Genomic DNA, 19658 nt, shown 5'->3' with positions numbered 1-19658 from the left:
GAACTCAGCAGCTGATTTCACCAGAGGAGGAACCAACTCATTCCTTTCAAGTCACAAGCAAGTTTCGAGTCAAATCCCAAGACCTCAACGAGTTGAGGTAATTAAGAGATAATTGAGAGACTAATTAAATGTTGATTGTGCATTTTGTGCATTCTGGTGAAATCAGCTGCTGAGTTCATGGGTGGAATAAACACATGGCAGGACTTTTACTTTCTGACCCTGGATTTGACACCTCTGTTTATGACAAGAGTGCACCTGAAAAAAATCTACATCATGACATGAATTCTGACCTTTGTCACAGAAAGTCTTCTTAGTTGCCTTTTTCTCTATCACGAATTAGAAATCATAAGAAATTATTTATCAGTAGAAAACTTAAAATTTCAAAATTCATCCTTTGAAACCCATTTTAAAATCAGACATTGCATTACCATGTAAATGGTACATTAAAATCATGTTACAAAATATTTTCATTCATGAATTATAAAAAATTAAGTTTGGATAGTGCACTATAATGTCTCTGTTCAAAACTGTGGGTGACAGTTAAGGGGTTAAGTACAAAACTCACCCATGAATCCTAGCATGCATTGCGGCATGAATAAATTATGCCACTGAATTGTCCACTTATTGTCTTTAATTCTTACTATGTGCTTTTATTTTTTTTGTGTTGAGTTTTAGTAGCATGTTTTGTGATGTTCAGATCTGTTTATTTATTTTGTTGATTGTCACCGTTGTTGAGATTCATACGCTGATTATTGATGTCTGTGTGTGTCTGAATGCTGCAGTAGCACTAAAAGTTTTTCTGAATTTTCTTGCTATAACAAATGTTCTTTACAAACACAGTTACAGCAGCCAGAAAAAAAGCTAAGATTAAAATGGATGAAACCCAACTAAAGCAAACCCTGATCGCCACAATGGTGAAGTCAAACTAAATGTTTTCAATAAAACAACTAAACTTCTGTTAATTCTTAAATCATTTTTATAGACATATAATAAAGTCAAATTGTAATGTGTGAAGCTGGTAATGCTGTTTGTGGAGTTGTTTAATCAGATCTTGAGAGATTTAATGATGTCTTGTATTTCAGTTGAGTTCATCTAAGGCTGTGGCTGAAGTCAGTTGTAGTTCTTGTTTCTCTTTCATTCAGTGATTCTGCTTGTTAACAGCAGGTGTTATCTATAAGGAGAGTAAATATTTAACTGAACTGTATTATTTTGCACAAGAGAGATCTAATTTAGTTTTGTGGGTCACCATTGTGGTGGAGAGTAGAGCCTGTGCTTCAGTCAATGATGAGCCACAAACTCTGATGTTCTGCTGCTTTATTTAAAGACAGTAACTGTAGAGTTGTTGATACAGTGATGATCTCTTTGTTAAGTGCTTTACCACATGCATGTGTGCTATAGTTGATGATAAACTGCAACAATTTGAGTTAAAGTCATGTTTTTAGTAACTTTACTATTACAAATTAAGTGTTTGCAGTTTTATATTAAGAAATGTTCCTTAGTAGAAACAAATGAATTAAGTTTACCAAATGTTTACAGCATGCAAGAGTTTGCTGTATTTTTACAGTACAATTGTAATTATTGATTTACAGTACTCTTGTAAATTTACAGTCTTACTGGCAACCAAAATTGCCAGTAAGTTACTGTAAATTTTACAGCAATGTTTTACAGTGTATGTAAAATTACAAACATAATCTACAATTAATAAAATAACAAAACCGTTAGATGATAAAATGGTCAAATGACTGGCAGCAATAGCTGCCAAACAAAAACCATAAAATTAAAGTAAAATCTCCTTATTTAAATAATCTGACAAACACTGTTATTTTACAGGTATTTCCTGAATTTTTATGATCAAACACCTTCACTGAAAAACAAAAGACAAAAAACGGTCAAATGACTGGCAGCACAGGGTGCCAAACAAAAACCTTAAAATTGAAGTAAAATTCCTTATTTAAATAAGCTGACAACACTGTTAATTTACAGGCATTTCATTCATTATTACAATCAAACACCTTCACTGTAAAATTAACTAATTAACTAATTGATTAATTAATTAATTAAGCATGACATGACTGGCAGCAACAGAACATGAAACACTAACAAATCTCTCTATCTCAGCATCTTCACTTATTACACTGATAAAAATGATTTTGTGGTGAAGTAAATACTACAGAAAAAAACAAATGTAATTTCTGCATTAAATAATTTAGTTCAGGCAAGAATTTAAATAAAAGAGTAAATTCAATATTAGTACTCAATTTAAGCTTGTAGAATTTAAAGTTTGAACTTATAAGTATATTTTACTTGGAATTGTTTGCTATTTTTACAAATATTGTTTAAGTAAATATCAACATCATGATCCCGTTGTTCCCATCATGCACTTGGGCATGAATAATTAATAAGGTAATTTTTGTTTTGCTGTTTTTGAGATGTATTTACACTGTTTTACACTGGTTGCTTTTGTTGTTAGGTGAAGTAACTTGCTATTTTGTGACATCTGGAGTTCATTTTTTTACTCAAAATGACCCATTCGCATTCAGACACCATTTACTGATTGTCACTGTCACTGTGTATCATGTGCCAAGTATTGAGGTCTCTGTGTTCATCCAGTTAATAAGTCTATTAAATCAATGTATTATCTTAAAATGAATAACGAACAGTCTATTTGCTTATGTACGTGCTTGTAACTTAACCACATGCTTTACAGCCTTTTTTTTGTTCAGTGCTGTGTTGTTTGAGTAAAGTTTACTAACCGTGATTGAGTGAAATGTACTTGAGCGTTGTAGGGTAAACTTAAAATAATTAAGTAGAGATTACTCATCAAACTCTACCTAGCCATGTTAAATTTATTTATTTCCTTTACTAATTTTAGATAACTTAGTTAAGTAGATTTTACTTAATTCCTTATTTAAATTTTACTTAAAAAAATATTCGTGCAAAAACTTGCAAAAGAAAAATTCAAGAGGTCCTCGCTGCAGCCTGTAGCACAATGATGTACCGGATCAGATCCAATACGTAGTGGATGTTTTACGCGCATGCGCAGTATTGGATTTTAATACACAAAGTGGGGCTGACATTAAAACTAGTATTAAACGTAAATTAATTACGAGATATATAGGTGTGTTTCATAGGCTTACACAAATTATAGAATACTGTGATTTTAAACCAGCAGTGCAGGCTATTCAAACTTTACGTAAGCAAGGATAGCTTAGTTTTGAATGAACAAGTTTATTTTTTTTTATCAGTTTGATTCGTTTTGGAAATAAAAATCTAGTAATTACAATTTAGTTTGTTCTTTACGAAAAAATGGGTTTTATTGTCTTTATTTTTCCATAATAGTCTTATAGTTCTGTCAATAATTTGTTCATGATTCACATTATTTTTCATTCTCACTCTCTGTGCTATAGGCCTACGTGACAGAGTATAAACGTTATAGGCCTACTAAAATATGCGGACATCTTTTTATACTGTATAAAAATAAAAAGAAGAAAAACAATCCTGTCAGTCGGGGTTCCGTTAGCCAATAGACCCGTTATCCCGGGTTATACCGGGTTTTTACAGTCAATCCTATGTCCTACAAATAAATACACACACAGTCAGGGACAAGGCATATTAACACAAAGATGACCATTTCTATTTTGTGTGTGTGTTATTCATATGCAAGTTAAATCCCTGGAGATAGAGAGACCTAATGGCTAAAGACATACCATCCATTCGGTTACGAGAGCGCTCTCTCTCTCTCTCTCTCTCTCTCTCTCTCTATGGAGACTTTTTTTTGAGTGTTTTGTATTGTATCAGACGATGTGTGAAAAGCAACTAATACAACATTTATTTTACCTGACTGAGGCGTTATTAGCGAGGTAAAGTCTTAATATAAATGTTATTATTATTAGCCTATTGAAAATGTTTGTAGCTATATTAGAATAATATAAAATCGAAATAAAATGAATCGGCATTAATTTAATATCCCCGATTAAATTTAAATAAACATGACGGATATAGCCTAATCAAAAAGACATTTAGGCTACATTTACATTTAGTCATTTTGCAGACGCTTTTATCCAAAGCGACTTACAATTTGGGGAACACATGAAGCGATTCATCTTGAAGAGGCAATTCGACAAAGGAAGTGCTTGTAACACCAAGTCTCAGGCATTGTTCAAATAAGTACAAGCTAGCAAGGGAAGGAATAAGTAAGGAGAAAGATTTTTTTTTTTTTTTTATGTGTAGGTTGAAGTCAAGTAGTGTCGAAAGAGATGAGTTTTCAGCTGTTGCTTGAAGATTGACAGGGATCCAGTACTCCGAATATGGGTGGGAAGATCATTCCACCAGCCAGGAATGGTGAACGAGAATGTTCTGGAGAGTGATTTTGAGCCTCTTTGTGATGGTACCACGAGGCGTCGCTCACTAGCAGATCTCAGATTTCTGGAGGGGATGTAGATTCTTAATAGTGAGTGCATGTAGGCGGGTGCTGAGCCTGTGGTTGTTCTATGAGCAAGCATCAGTGTCTTGAACTTGATGCGAGCTGCGATTGGTAGCCAATGCAATGAGATAAAGAGAGGTGTAACATGGGCTCTTTTGGGTTCCTTGAAGACCAGTCGTGCCGCCGCATTCTGAATCATTTGTAGAGGTTTGACTGTGTTTGATGGAAGTCCAGCCAGAAGAGCATTGCAATAGTCCAGCCTAGAAATGACAAGGGCCTGGACAAGAAGTTGTGCAGCATGCTCCGTCAGAAAGAGCCTGATCTTTCTGATGTTGTGTAGTGCAAACCTGCAAGATCGAGCAGTCTTTGCAATGTGGTCTTTGAAGGTCAGCTGGTCATCAAAGATTACACCAAGATTTCTGACCGAAGTTGATGGGGTAATTGTTGATGAACCTAACTGGATCGTGATGTCATGCTGTAGAGTTGGAGCGGCAGGAAAGACAAGAAGCTCAGTCTTTGCCAGGTTGAGCTGGAGGTGATGTTCTTTCATCCATGCCGAGATGTCTGACAGGCAACCTGAGATCCTTGCAGCTACCGTTGGATCATCTGGTTGAAAAGAGAGATAGAGCTGTGTGTCATCAGCATAGCAGTGGTAGGAGAATCCATGTGCCTGTATGATGGGACCCAGTGATGTAGTGTATGTGGAGAAGAGGAGATGCATATCTTTATAATTAGCTATTTGCAGTGCAACGTCTGCATATGAAGAGTTCATTTGCAAAGACATATGACTCCGTTTTTAACAGTTCTCAGAAATCATGTTTCTTCATTGTGCATTCATTCCAATTAATCTCAAACTGCAGTTGGTTATTTTGACTAGGTTAAAAAAAACAGCTAATTAACACAATAAAACACAATAAAAACATAAAACATAAAAAAAAAACATGATTTTGGAAATTAAAAAGAACGGAATTATCTGATTTTTCAAATAAACTCTTCATATCATGTTACAGTGCTTATTGTATCCTTATAATGGATACAGCACTGATGTGGGCATCCTGGTGATAACATATGAAATTTAAAAAAAAAAAAAAAAAAACTTTGAAGTCGCCAGTAAATACAAAAACATCATGGATGAATTTAGACATTACAGTTTTTACATTGTAATGTAATGTAGGTTATCGCGTATTGTAATGTAGGTCAAAAACCCTTGCTGCATGTACTGCGTTAGACTTGACTTAGACTAAGTAGCTTTGGATAAAAGCGTCTGCAATATGATTAAATGTAAACAAAAAATATGAATTTATTCGAGACCTATATAGCGCATGCGTGTAAAACATCCACCACGGATTGGATCTGATCCAGTACGTCATCGTGCTACAGGCTGCAGCGAGGACAGACTCAAAAAATTAAGTAAATTTTACTTCTTTTTTTTTCAGTGTATAAACCAGTCTGACTTTACTTATTTTTTTTCCATTTTGTGGAGGTTCTGACCCTTCACATTTTTTTTCTCTTACTGCTATAACTGTGTGTTTCTAAAGCACATTTATTATAGCAAAATCTACAAGAAAAATTCTGGTCAGATGATGTGGTTCACGCACATACCAACACGCTAAACTTATTAGTTTCATTTTGTTATAGACTTTTACTGATTGAAATGTGGCACTGCTTTGACATTTTGAAGATTTGTAAGACATTTTGAAAAAAATGATTTAAATAAGAACATGTAGAGTTACAGACATCAAGAATCTGCATATGAACCTCAACAATGGTAACAATCTACAAAATATTTAGATCAGCTCTGATCATCACAAAACAAGCTTTTTGTTGATAGTCACCATTGTTGAGATTCATGTGCCGATTCTTGATGTTTCTGTGAATCAAAATGCCTCCATTCAAGACACTTTCTGTATAATGGTAAAAAAAAACTAAATCTCTGATTGTTATAACATCACAAGACTGCTGTATTAAAAGCAAACATTTTTGGAGACTATGCTCATGACGTGATAGTAGCCAGATTTATCTGGTCAGATTTGTACTTTTACTTGTTTATAAAACACTCAATGGCATAGGATCTAAATACATTGCAGATATGCTCACTGAATATAAACCTAACAGACCACTCAGATCATTAGGATCAAGTCAGTTAGAAATACCAAGGGTTCACACAAAACAAGGGGAGTCTGCTTTTAGCTATTATGCCGCCTGCAGTTGGAACCAGCTTCCAGAAGAGATCAGATGTGCTAAAACATTAGCCACATTTAAATCTAGACTCAAAACTAATCTGTTTAGCTGTGCATTTGTTAAATGAGAACTGTGCTACTCCGAACTGATCGCACTATGTATGATCATTTTATATTCTTAACTGTTTTAAATTCTTTTTAAATTAATTTTTATATCATTTTGTTTTTGTTGTGATTATTATTATTTTTAATGACTATTTCACGTCCTTTTATGTAAAGCACTTTGAATTACCACTGTGTATGGAATGTGCTATATAAATAAACTTGCCTTGCGTTGCCTTAATGTTATTATTAAATAACTAGGCCTATTATAACATTACATTCAGTTAGAGAGCAAAGGAATGACAACATAACCGGTACATTATTTGTTTTGTATAGCCTTTTACCTTCTTCTCTCAAAACTCTATTGTTTTTTAGAAAATTCTGGAAATTTTCTATTCTTATTTTTAGCGTTCATTTTAAGCTATAAAACACAGGCAGCGGTTTTTTTTATCCTATTGGTGATTAATGTAAAATAAACGCTAAAAAGAAGACTATTTTATGAGTGTGGATCGTGGTCTCATAGGCTACTATAACAAATAATATTTAATAAACACAATACAGTGCATCCCGCACCTAAACAGGTGGCTTGTTTGAATCTGCCGGTGGGGGCGGAGCCACAAATCTGTGAGTTTACAAACCCGTGGGAATGGATTTGCGAAAGCGTGCGCACGGATTATGAATTTGTGAGTACGGATTCAAAAACCGAAGATACGGTTTACAAAATCTGAGGAAATTCGTGGGTACGGTTTATTAATCCGTGGGCACGATTTGTTAAACCGAGGGAACAGTTTAAGAATTTGTGAGTACGGTTTATAAACTGAGGGAACGGATTGCAAAACCGTCGGCACGGATTGTTTTTTTTTCTCCTACAGGTGACTTCCCGGGCTCCATAATTTCCTGTTTGATTGTAGGTACAAAAACTAAACTGTAAAAATGGATGCTTTTAAGAGAGAAGACGTCTGAAACTGCTAAGGCTGAGAAAGTTGATTATACCCAGTACCGTTTCTAGGCATAGGCAAGCTAGGCGGTCACCTAGAGCGCCACCAGCTGGAGGGGTGCCAATGAGCGCACGTACTGCTGCTACATTTTAACAGGGTTGTGATCAAGAGTGGCACGGACACCCTGGCCTGAAATATGATTGCCACCCCCACTGGATCCCCCAACATCATTGGGCTAGAGGACTGTCATTCTGATGATGCCTGTATGCCATTGGATCAGAGCGCTGTCAATGCTGCCTCTGATTGTTGCATGCAAAGTTTGCGTTTGGATTTGGAGCGCTCAACAATGCCATTAGATCAATGGGTTCTGTCAGTGTTTCGGCAAGGTAAGGCTTTTTTTTTTTTTTTGCCGTGCAAGTTCAAAGGCCAATTTAAAACTATTAAACCTAGGGCGTCAAAATGGCTAGAAATGGCCCTGATTATACCCACCAGGTAAATTCATTGTACTGTCATTGTTAAAAAGAAAACATGACTAATCATCATTTGCCTGTCTTTTTTTTTCTTTCATTGTGAAATATTAATTAATTTGTTGTTTTCAGATTAGCTGCTGTTGCAATAGAAGACAAATTGAAATCATATCAGAGAGATGAGCAAAGAGAGTTGTGTATATTTTAATGTCATATCTATGAATCTCAAAGGTTTAATACTGGCAGACATATTTCCTAATAAAGTGACTATTGGGGCTAACTGTGGATTCAGCACTTCTGTTGTAGAGATGTTTGGCATCTTCTAACCCTATTGTTCAACACAGAGTATAGAATGGTGATGACAGACAAGAGGATAAAAACAGACACTCATGTCAAGCTTGATGAGGATGTGGCCCCAGCATTGAAAGGTAAACTGAGAACAGTCAAAGATATTCTAATGCATGTCCATGCAAATTTTAATACAAATTATATTCAAAAACACCACTCAAAACCACTGATAAATTAGTTTTCTTTTTACAGATCCTCGTGATGATGCTGTTTTCTAATACCACAGTGTCTGAATTGCAAGCCCTGAGATACAGAAAATGCAAATAAATCGTGACCCTCTACTTGAAGATGAAGATGGTGATGTTACAAAGTTTATGTTTCTTTGTTTGGTTCAACCACACAGCAAAATCCCCGGTGTTAAATTAACACTGCTGGGTGTCTATATGGTCCATCCTACAGAGTGTTAAAAGTAACACTGAAGCAGTGATCTCACGTGTTGACTGGGCCTTCTTCCTATGTAAGGATTTTAGCTCTTATTTTAGCTTTTAGGGAATCAAATCTTAAAGATTCGCCTTGATTTGATCAGATTGATTCAAAGTTTATAGCATACACTTTAATTATTCGTCCAGCGTCTAGCACTTAGTGTATCTTAGCAATTCTGTTTATTTCGTGGCCATGATAATAAACGCACAATTGGTTTGGGTTAACTTCAAGTACAGGTAACGTGATCTGGGCAAAGTTTGAATTTAAAATACACAACTCTAGACAAGGATTCTTTATAAATGAAACAGATGTTTATTTGCTAACTGCTAGTCTACACTGTTAGACATTTCTGTAATTTCCACAGTTATTTACTGTATATCACCCAGTGTAATACTGCAAATTCCCTTTACAGTAAATAACTGTAATACCCTTCCCAGTCAACACGTGAGATCACGCGATGATCACAGTGACATCACACCATTCTCATACGGTGATACACAGTGTGAGTAATATGTGAGCTCATTGTGAATTCAAAATGTTGAGCAGGTTGAGAGGAGGCAGTTCAAATATCAGTCGCTGGGGGACATTCTACTTCCTGTTTCTCAACACTATCACAGTGATATCACAGTGCTCTCACATGATGAGCTCATGAGTGCACGCCCAGCTAACAGATTTCTGTTATAAGAACTTTCTCCAAACATACAACTGACTTCCAGACACAGCCTTCGATGAAATCAACTTAAATAAACAAATCCACAGCTTCACTCATTATTCACTCATGATGTTTTATTGTTTTGTTTGATGTTACCATCATAGTGATTAGTGTTTGCTTTAGTTGGGCTCTTGACCCTTTACTTTATAACATTATATTTTTTTGAGCTGCTGTAACTGTGTTTGTAAAGCACATTTGTTATGGCAAGGAAACCCAAAAAGAGACTGCAACCAGGTGATATTGGTTTGTTATTGATGATAACAACACAGTCATCACCTAGATTCCATATGCAGTCTTGGGAAGTTGTGGCCTAATGATTAGAGAGTCAGGCTCTTAATCCAAAGGTTGCGGGTTTGAGTCTTGGGCAGGCAAGAATTGTAGGTGGGGAGAGAAAATGTACAGCGCTCTCTCCACCCTCAATACAATGACTGAGGTGCCCTTGAGAAAGGTACAGAACCCCCAACTGCTCCCCGGGCACTGCAACATAAATGGCTGCCCACTGCTCTGGGTGTGTGCACTTTGGATGGGTTAATTGCAGAGCACAAATTCTGAGTCACGTCACTTTCATAATCATTTATGGAGAATTATAAAAGCATAAGACACAAACATTATTAACTACTCTGTCATTTAAACACAAAGAGAAACATCAAGAATCAGTGTATGAATCTCAACAATGGTGACAATCAAAAGCTTCATGCTGCAATGCATGCTGGGTACTTAGTCTCTGTGCAGTGAGTGCACTTTGACCTCACATTAGTATGAGCACACAGTGAGGGCGCTGTGAGGTTACACTTTTAGCTCACTGTTACCTCACATTGTGACCTCATCACGAGTATCCTGTGAGATCATGGTGACATCGCTGTGAGATCAAATTGTTGACTGGGTTTGCATCATGGGAATTTTCTGTGACGTCAGACCCCACATACAGAGACTTACTGTATTTTTTTTAAATTGCTGTATACTACTGTAACGTTCTCTTTGGCGCCATTATACTGAGGTCGTTTTATTTTCCTCATTTCTTACATTTGGATTGACACAATTTGCCCTACACCGTGTCTACAACGCACGCAACAGCGTGGGACTGACTCCACTGCATGTGTTACATTGCTTCTAATGATTGGAAAATCCATTTGTACTTCGTGTCAGAAACTGCATCTGCACGTCAGAAATATACCGGGGCTTCACTTTACTGTCCGCATCCACTGTAGATAGTATATATATAATGGGTTCTATATTGTTGTATGTTGTCGAGTCGCGCCGCTCCACTCCACTCGCGTCCGAGGAAGACACGGATCCAGCGGGGCAGCGCGGTGCGTTTTGTCTGGGGATGAACCCGCGAGAGTGGAAGAGTTCCGGAGAACATCTGCGCTGTGTGTCAATGCACCTTATGAGAGTATAAGACCAGCAAGCAAGGTAAAAATATATATACGTTTGTCTGTGTGTTTGTGTCAAATTTTTGCACACCAGTTTAACCCATAGTAACATTTACTCGTCAACATGGCAGTTACAGAACTTTACTATGGTAAACTGCACTGTTATTTCAAAGGACTTTTGTCAGCTTATTGAATTAAGTTACCGAATTAAAATTGTTTTTAACGAGGAATGCTTATCTTATATTAACATTAGGTTAACTAATGTGAAATTTAGTTCAGGTGTTATAGTTAATGTTGGCCAGTAGCCTATTGAGAAAATAAAAGCGTATGTTAGCTAAGTTAAACTAGTTTTATGGCTAGCTGCCTTTCTAGTTTTAGAATTAGTTTGTTATAGTTTTTAATGGAACTTAAGATTTACTGCATTTTTTGTATTTGTGTTTTAAAGGCAACTGCAATGAAGCATCAAGAAAGACATGAGCATGCCAGCCACCCTGAGACTGATAATTCATGGTAAGAGAACAACTATGGTTTTGAGAGATTTGTGTATTCTATATGAGGTTCACCTTTTAACCTCTTAACTGTCACCGTCCACCCTGTGGGACGCCTACCTTTACTTCACTATTTTACAATTAAATCCTAATCTAATCATGACAAACTATATATCGTTGGAAAGGTCTAAGACTCCTAAATAGGTATTTTACCACTTTTTCTGTTAAAAAATTATGTAGGAAAAGTAATAGATTAATTTATGACCAGAGGTGTCAAATCCAGGGTCAGAAAGTAAAAGTCCTGCCATGTGTTTATTCCACCCATGAACTCAGCAGCTGATTTCACCAGAGGAGGAACCAACTCATTCCTTTCAAGTCACAAGCAAGTTTCGAGTCAAATCCCAAGACCTCAACGAGTTGAGGTAATTAAGAGATAATTGAGAGACTAATTAAATGTTGATTGTGCATTAGTGATGAACACCTGCTGTTATTGAGAATTACAGAGGATCAGATGTTGATGTTTTATTGGTTAAAATGATGCCACCATCATGGAGATCAGTGTTTGCTTTAGTTGGGCTCTTGACCCTTTTAGTAACTGAGAATGGATTGCTTTTAAGCAATTGAAATATTAACTTCACAACAAACATTTGCACATTGTTGAATTAAAAGCTTGAGGAAGCAGATGAGCTTACACTTTTGGCTTTTATGTCACTTGAATGAACATCATGAAGGTGTCTCTCTTTGGTTTGTTACTGACGTTCAGCTGTTACAGAACTGCAGGAATTTACTATTAAACAAATGCCGTCGTAATATTAAATATTGGAAAAAATTAAGAATTATATTGCTCAGGCTTTTAGACATGAACACTTATCATACGATCCTCAACAGTGGTGACAATAATTATTCATACTGTGGTGTTACCCAGCATGCATTGCAGCATGAAGCATTTTGTTGATTGTCACCATTGTTGAGATTCATACGCTGGTTCTTGATGTCTGTGTGTGTCTGAGTAGGACTGGAGTTTAAATATTTAAATGCATTAGATTTAAAATTCTTTCTCTATAACTGCTACAGCAGTAAATTCATTGCGCACTGTGGTTTCACAGAGTTGTTTATTCAAAAGCAGAACATAAATTAAAAAAATGAAAAATGTTGTATGTGTATATATATATATATATATACACACAGTATATTGGATGCAAACAGGTAAGCACCTGATGATCATCTCATCATATGAAAACAACTAACAGTTGCTCACTGCACAGCACTGATCTCTCCGCTTTACAACAGCACATGCATTGCTACAGAGAGATCTAACACAGGAGTCAAGGGTCAAGAGCCCAACTAAAGCAAACACTGATCTACATGATGGTGGTATCATTTTAACCAATAAAACATCAACATCTGATCCTCTGTGATTCACAGTAACAGCAGGTGTTCATCACTAATGCACAATCATCATTTAATTAGTCTCTCAATTATCTCTTAATTACCTCAACTCATTGAGGTCTTGGGATTTGACTCGAAACTTGCTTGTGACTTGAAAGGAATGAGTTGGTTCCTCCTCTGGTGAAATCAGCTGCTGAGTTCATGGGTGGAATAAACACATGGCAGGACTTTTACTTTCTGACCCTGGATTTGACACCTCTGTTTATGACAAGAGTGCACCTGAAAAAAATCTACATCATGACATGAATTCTGACCTTTGTCACAGAAAGTCTTCTTAGTTGCCTTTTTCTCTATCACGAATTAGAAATCATAAGAAATTATTTATCAGTAGAAAACTTAAAATTTCAAAATTCATCCTTTGAAACCCATTTTAAAATCAGACATTGCATTACCATGTAAATGGTACATTAAAATCATGTTACAAAATATTTTCATTCATGAATTATAAAAAATTAAGTTTGGATAGTGCACTATAATGTCTCTGTTCAAAACTGTGGGTGACAGTTAAGGGGTTAAATGAAGAATTTGATATTTTGTAATTATTGTGTCTGTTTTAATTGAATGCCAGTAGTACCTATGTAGAGTAAAAATAAAATGAATTCTATATAAAAATTATAAAATCTAATGAAATCTATTAAAATTAATGAATTACAGTAGTATACTGATAAATCAAATACAGTTTGCTACTGTAAATCTTAATTACAGTAGCTTGCTGGCAACAGTGTTGCCAGTAAGTTACTGTAAAAACCCTTTGAAATGTCTAACAGTGTACAATACATGAACTAAACCTATTGAAAACACACGTTCATTTTTGGGAAAAGTGGGGACATCCCATAGGCGTAATGGTTTTTATACTGTACAAACTGTATGTGCTATTGCCCTACACCAACCCTACACCTAAACCTACCCCTTACAGGAAACTTTGTGCTATTTCAGATTTTCAATACACTCCATTCTGTGTGATTTATAAGCGTTTTGAAAAGTGGGGACATGGGGTAATGTCCTGAAAAGTCACCTTCTCCTTGTAATACCTTGTCATTATACAAATCTATGTCCTGATTTGTCACAAAAACATGCACACACATACACAAACATGCTGAAGATAGGATGAGAGTTATTGCGATTTGAAGAAAGACTTAAGTCTCTAGTAATAGCTACTAGTTATTTAAATTCACTTGATGAAGATCACAAACAGAGATTATCAGCTGTCTTTACTGCTGAAAGATCAATTCGCCCAGTTGCCAGCAAAATATATATGGAGATTTTGTTTGTTTACTTGCATTCAAGTTGACAGCTGGCTCGTTTTCCTTTCCTGGTAGAGGAAACCCTGAGGCTGCTGATTGGCTGCTTATGCAGTCGTTGCGTGACGTCAATATGGGGAATCCCTCTGGTGATTGGCTGTTGCCTGGTGCCTTAAGAGGGACGACGCACTTGAAGTTTTCTGATTGTGATTGTGTTATCACCTGGTTATAATCTTTTCTTGGTTTTCTTTGCCATAACAAATGTACTTTGCAAACACAGCTACAGCAGCCCAAAACAACATAATGTTATAAAGTCAAGGGTCAAGAGCCCAACTAAAGCAAACACTAATCACTTTTATGGTAACGCCAAACAAAACAATAAAACATCATCATCTAAAGCTCTGTTAATTCTCAATAAGCGCTTTTGTAGATGTCTGACATAAATAAAGTCAGTCTGGGTGAAGTGAAGATGGTGATTTGTTTATTTCAGTTGATTTCATCTAATGCTGTGTCCGGAAATCAGTTGTATGTTTGGAGAAGGTTCTTATAACAGAAATCTGTTAGCTGGGCATGCACTCGTGAGCTGATCATGTGAGAGCACTGTGATATCTCTGTGATAGTGTTGAGAAACAGGAAGTAGAATGTTAGCCCAGCCCAGTCAACACGTGAGATCACGCGATAATCACAGTGACATCACACCATTCTCATATGGTGATCCTCACAGTGTGAGTAATATGTGAGCTCATTGTGAATTCAAAATGTTGAGCAGGTTGAGAGGAGGCAGTTCAAATATCAGTTGCTGGGGGACATTCTACTTCCTGTTTCTCAACACTATCACAGTGATATCACAGTGCTCTCACAAGATGAGCTCATGAGTGCACGTCCAGCTAACAGATTTATGTTATAAGAACCTTCTCCAAACATACAACTGACCTCCAGACACAGCCTTCGATGAAATCAACTGAAATAAAAGAATACATTAAATCTCTCATGATCTCAGCAAAGAATGATTAAACAACTCCACAAACAGCATCACCTGCTTCACTCATTACTAACCAGACAGACTTTATTTCTGATATCTACAAAAGCACTTATTGAGAATTAGATGTTTTATTGTTTCGTTTGATGTTACCAAAGTGATTAGTGTTTGCTTTAGTTGGGTTCTTGACCCTTGACTTTATAACATTATATTTTTTTGGGTAGCTATGACTGTGTTTGTAAAGCACATTTGTTATGGCAAGTAACACCAAAAAGACACTGCAACCAAGTGATATTGGTTTGTTGTTGTTGATAACAACAAAATCATCACCTAGATTTAGTTTGCAGTCTTGGTGAAGTGTTATTAATCTGAACGTTTTGATTATAACAGCTTTTTGATTATACAGTATAGGGTCAAACAGTGTAACAATTTATGAATGATTTTAAAAGCATAAATCACAAACATTTTGAATTATTGTGTAATTTAAAAACAAAGAGAGAGTTCAAGAATCGGTTTATGAATCTCAACAATGGTGACAGTCAAAAGCCTAATGCTGCAATACATGCTGGGTATCTAGTCTCTGTGCAGTGAGTGCACTTTGACTTTACATTGTGTCCATAAATGCTGCTTTTAGCTCACTGTTACCTCACATTGTGACCTCATCACGAGTATCCTGTGAGATCATGGTGAGATCACTGTGAGATCAAATTGTTGACTGGGTGCCCACTTGTTGCTCGTGCAGACCTGGGAAAACTTGACCATCAGTCGATTTTTGCTTTGGTCTAAATGAAAATACAAATTAATTCTTTGCCACTAGGTGCCACTTTTGAAGCGGTAAAAATAGTTGTTTCCCCAGTAATGCTGTACACAAAGCAGCACTGTGCTCACAAATGCTGCTTTATCAGGCAGGATTAAATGGAAATGAAATCGACCAATCGGACCAATCACTGCAGATTAGCGTCACACAAAGGAAGGGTTTGGAAAAATGAATTGTTGAGTGAATCGTTTGGGAGTCGTTGAGAAAATAAGATAAAAAATAAATGCATATTATAAGATAATGAAAACTTTTTGACTTTGTATGCATGCCAATCTGTTTTTGGGGACTCCCAAAACCAAAATATGTACCTATCATAACTCATAATAAGGACACTTTAAATAAAGCAATATGCAGCACAACATCAGCATTTCTTGTTCTTATTTTGGACTGAAGCACAGACTCTACTCTTCAGCACAATGGTAACCCACAAAACTCAGACAACAGAAATCCAGAACATTAAAGGTGGGGCAAGAGATTTCTGGTAGCCAATGTTGACGTTTGAAATCACCAAAACAAAGACACCCCTACCCCAAAAGGGTCTCGCCCCTATTTTGATAGCTCCGCCCCACACATGCGTACGTAACCCAGGCAATGATTAGTTCTTTGAAACAAAGCAAAACCAATGTTACACCGTTTCTACACCAGACGCTAGCGGCGGGGCGCACCAAAATACTATAGAACTCATTATAATCAGTGATGCTGTCTACACCATAGATACATATCTATGGTCTACACTGGATGTGACGCGGCACGATACGACAAATCCCTGAAAGAAAACTGCTGCTGCGTTCTATTTATGACGTATTGACACAAATTTCAAAAGATTTTCAATGGTCGCTTTGTTGCGTCCTGGGTAGACAGACTTTTGCTGTTGTGGCGCGACAACTGTCACGACACAGTGTTACTCACCTATCGAGAAGAAACAAAGCAACCTCGGCGTCCGATCGCAGGCCTTCCGCTCCTTGGATTCTCTCCAGTGCTGGAAAGCTGATCCGATATTTACACAGTTCCTACTTCTAGCCTTATTGCTTTTAGCCTTCTTTTGTTCTGCAGACGTTTCTTCTTTTGTTTCTTTTATCCGCCATCTCTATCTTTCTGTCGCTCGGCTAATGTCCGTCCTGTGCACTCTCCTCCACATCATGAGTAGACACGCCCCTTACTGCTGATTAGCTACAAGTTTGTTTTGCTACTTGGCCCGAATCAGTTTTCTAAAGCGTTTTTGAAAAATTGCTTACCCCACCTTTAAACACTAACAGATCTTTCTAGTTCTCAGCATCTTCACTTATTACAAACCAGTCTGACTTTATTTCTTTCATACAAAACTTCAGCAACACTTTATTTTAGGGTCTCTTAACTAGTTGCTTATTAGCATGCATATTACTAGAATATTAACCATTTATTAGTACTAATTAAACACATATTAATGCCTTATTCTACATGACCTTATTCTAAATCCCTAATCCTATCCAATACCTAAACTTAATAACTACCTTACTAACTATTAATAAGCAGCAAATTAGGACTTTACTGAGGGAAAAGTCGTAGTTAATAGTGAATTAGTGTTCCCTATTCTGAAGTGTTACCAAAACTTATTAAGAAATAACAGAGGTTTAGATGTTGATGTTTTATTGACAATAATGAAATTTGAAGTCACTGTTGTGGGGATAAGTTTTTGTTTTAGTTGGGGTCTTGATCCTTGACTTTCATGCATTAGTTTTTCTCTGGTTACTGTATCTGTGCGTTTCTAATGCATTTTTGTTGCAGCTGAAATTGCTAGAGATGATGTTTTAGTTTTTACAGTGTATTTTGTTATAAAACTGACAGATTGTGAAAGATGAGATTTAGGAATATCTCCCGGTGCTCCCAATACAGGCTATTTGCATGCACAATAGGCTAGAATATACTCTCAAAATATTAGAACATTAATCTCGTAATTTTGACTTTATTCTCATTATTTCAACTTTATTCTCGTAATCTTCGATTTTTTTATTTTATTTTTTAACATGCTATTAAAACGTCATTGTAATTATGCACTCTGTATGGTGTAATAAAATATAATAAGTGTATTGATATTAAGTATATTACGTTTTTTTTTTTAGTTTTTTTTTTTTTTTTAACCTATGTAAGCTGGTCAAAGACCAAATTACCCAACAAATCACAGTCCACAGTCTGTATCAGCACATGCTGCAGTATTGTATTTACGGAGACTGAAAAGGATCATGAGCATAAAGAAGATCTTACCTGATGTATAGAGTTCCTCACCAACACAACCGAATGAAGAAAATGCTTGTGTGTGCTGAGATGTTTACTGATATGTTATCTGTTCATCATTCAGTTCACTGTTTCCTTCTCAAATTCAAATTTAAAAAAAATGTATACCTAACAATATCTATTCTGTTCCTATAAACAGGCCTGTAGAGCTCTGGGGCTATAAAAAACTGAAGGGCCTCTCTTGGTGCCACATTTTCCACCACATGTTGTTATGTATTTAGTAAGTACGCAAGTAAGTAAGTAAGTAAGTAAGTATTTATCTATTTATTTTCTCAAACACAGATATACAATGTGTATGTATACTAAATATGCAGGCTATTTCCACACAGCAAAAAATCCAGAGTGAAATTAAACCTCCTGGGAGTACATGTGAGACCACACTCAAGAGTGTGAAAGTGTTAAAATAAGATTGTTAAATTAACACTGAAGCAGAGTTAAAGTTAATGAGATAATTAAGTTATTAATTGCAGTGATGATTGGCCATTATTGAAGACACCTGATGTTAACAAGCAGAATCACCAAAGGAGAAAATCAAAATTTTCATGTCACCATTATAGTGGTCAGTGTTTGCTTTAGTTGGGCTCTTTACCCTTATCTTTTTAATATTACATTTTATTTGGTTGCTGTAACTGAATTACAACAGACAGACAAGCAACGAGAAAAAAAAAAAGTGTATATTACTCTTCCTAAATTTCTGAACTCGTTAAGAGCCAAATCTATGATTTAGATTTACACTGTTGATTATAGAAGTCCTGTGATTAGCATAGAATTTCTAGCATGCTCAATACAATTCGAGAGAGTTCTTAAAAGGTATTTGTTCAAAAATCTTTGAAAATAATCTTTTGTTTAGACACACAAACATCAAGAATCAACCTGTGAATCTCAACAACGGTGACAATCAAAAAAGCATGCTGCAGTGCATTCTGGGTGCCACCAATCAAAAGTCATCCATGGCTCCCATGATGCATTGCAGCATGATTAAATTAGGAGCTGAATTGTTTTAGTAATTTCCTTTAATCTTACTATTTTATTTTTGTTTTTTATGTGACTTTTAGTACCTTTTTTTTCTTCTAATGTTTAGAGTTGATCTGTTTTTCTGAATATGCTGTTTGTCACCGTTGTTGAGGTTCATACACTGATTCTTGATGTCTGTGTGTGCCTAGAAGAAAGACCTTTCTTTTTTTAATTTTCAGAACAATTTTTAAGAAATTATTTTAATAATTGGATACTGTAGAATCACAGGGCTGTTATAATCAACAAGGTACCTGACTTTTTTTAGGTTTAGGCTCTAACTGAGTTTGGTGATTCATTGTGTAAAAACATAACCAACATCACATGACCACTTTTTTCTCGTTTCTTGTCTGTCTGATATAACTCAGCTAATAATAAAGTTTGAAGTCACCATTGTGGAGATAACTAATCATATTAATTAATTAAGAGAGATCTG

General features: G+C 36.0%; 1 protein-coding gene across 1 annotated transcript in view; it reads right to left on the bottom strand.

Moving 5' to 3' along the window:
- Nucleotides 1-18195, bottom strand: part of LOC131536115 (adhesion G protein-coupled receptor E3-like) — a 218827-nt gene extending 200632 nt beyond the window's left edge. Inside the window, exon 1 of the mRNA XM_058768857.1 lies at nt 18182-18195. The gene's annotated coding sequence lies outside the window, so the exon portion shown is untranslated. The remainder of the gene's footprint in view (nt 1-18181) is intronic.
- Between the last annotated feature and the right edge of the window lie 1463 nt (nt 18196-19658).

The sequence above is a fragment of the Onychostoma macrolepis genome, chromosome 01 (assembly GCF_012432095.1).
Source record: "Onychostoma macrolepis isolate SWU-2019 chromosome 01, ASM1243209v1, whole genome shotgun sequence".
NCBI classification, from domain to species: Eukaryota; Metazoa; Chordata; class Actinopteri; order Cypriniformes; family Cyprinidae; genus Onychostoma; species Onychostoma macrolepis.
The sequence above is the reverse complement of the archived record's forward strand: the minus strand, read 5'-3'. Positions and strand labels throughout refer to the sequence as shown.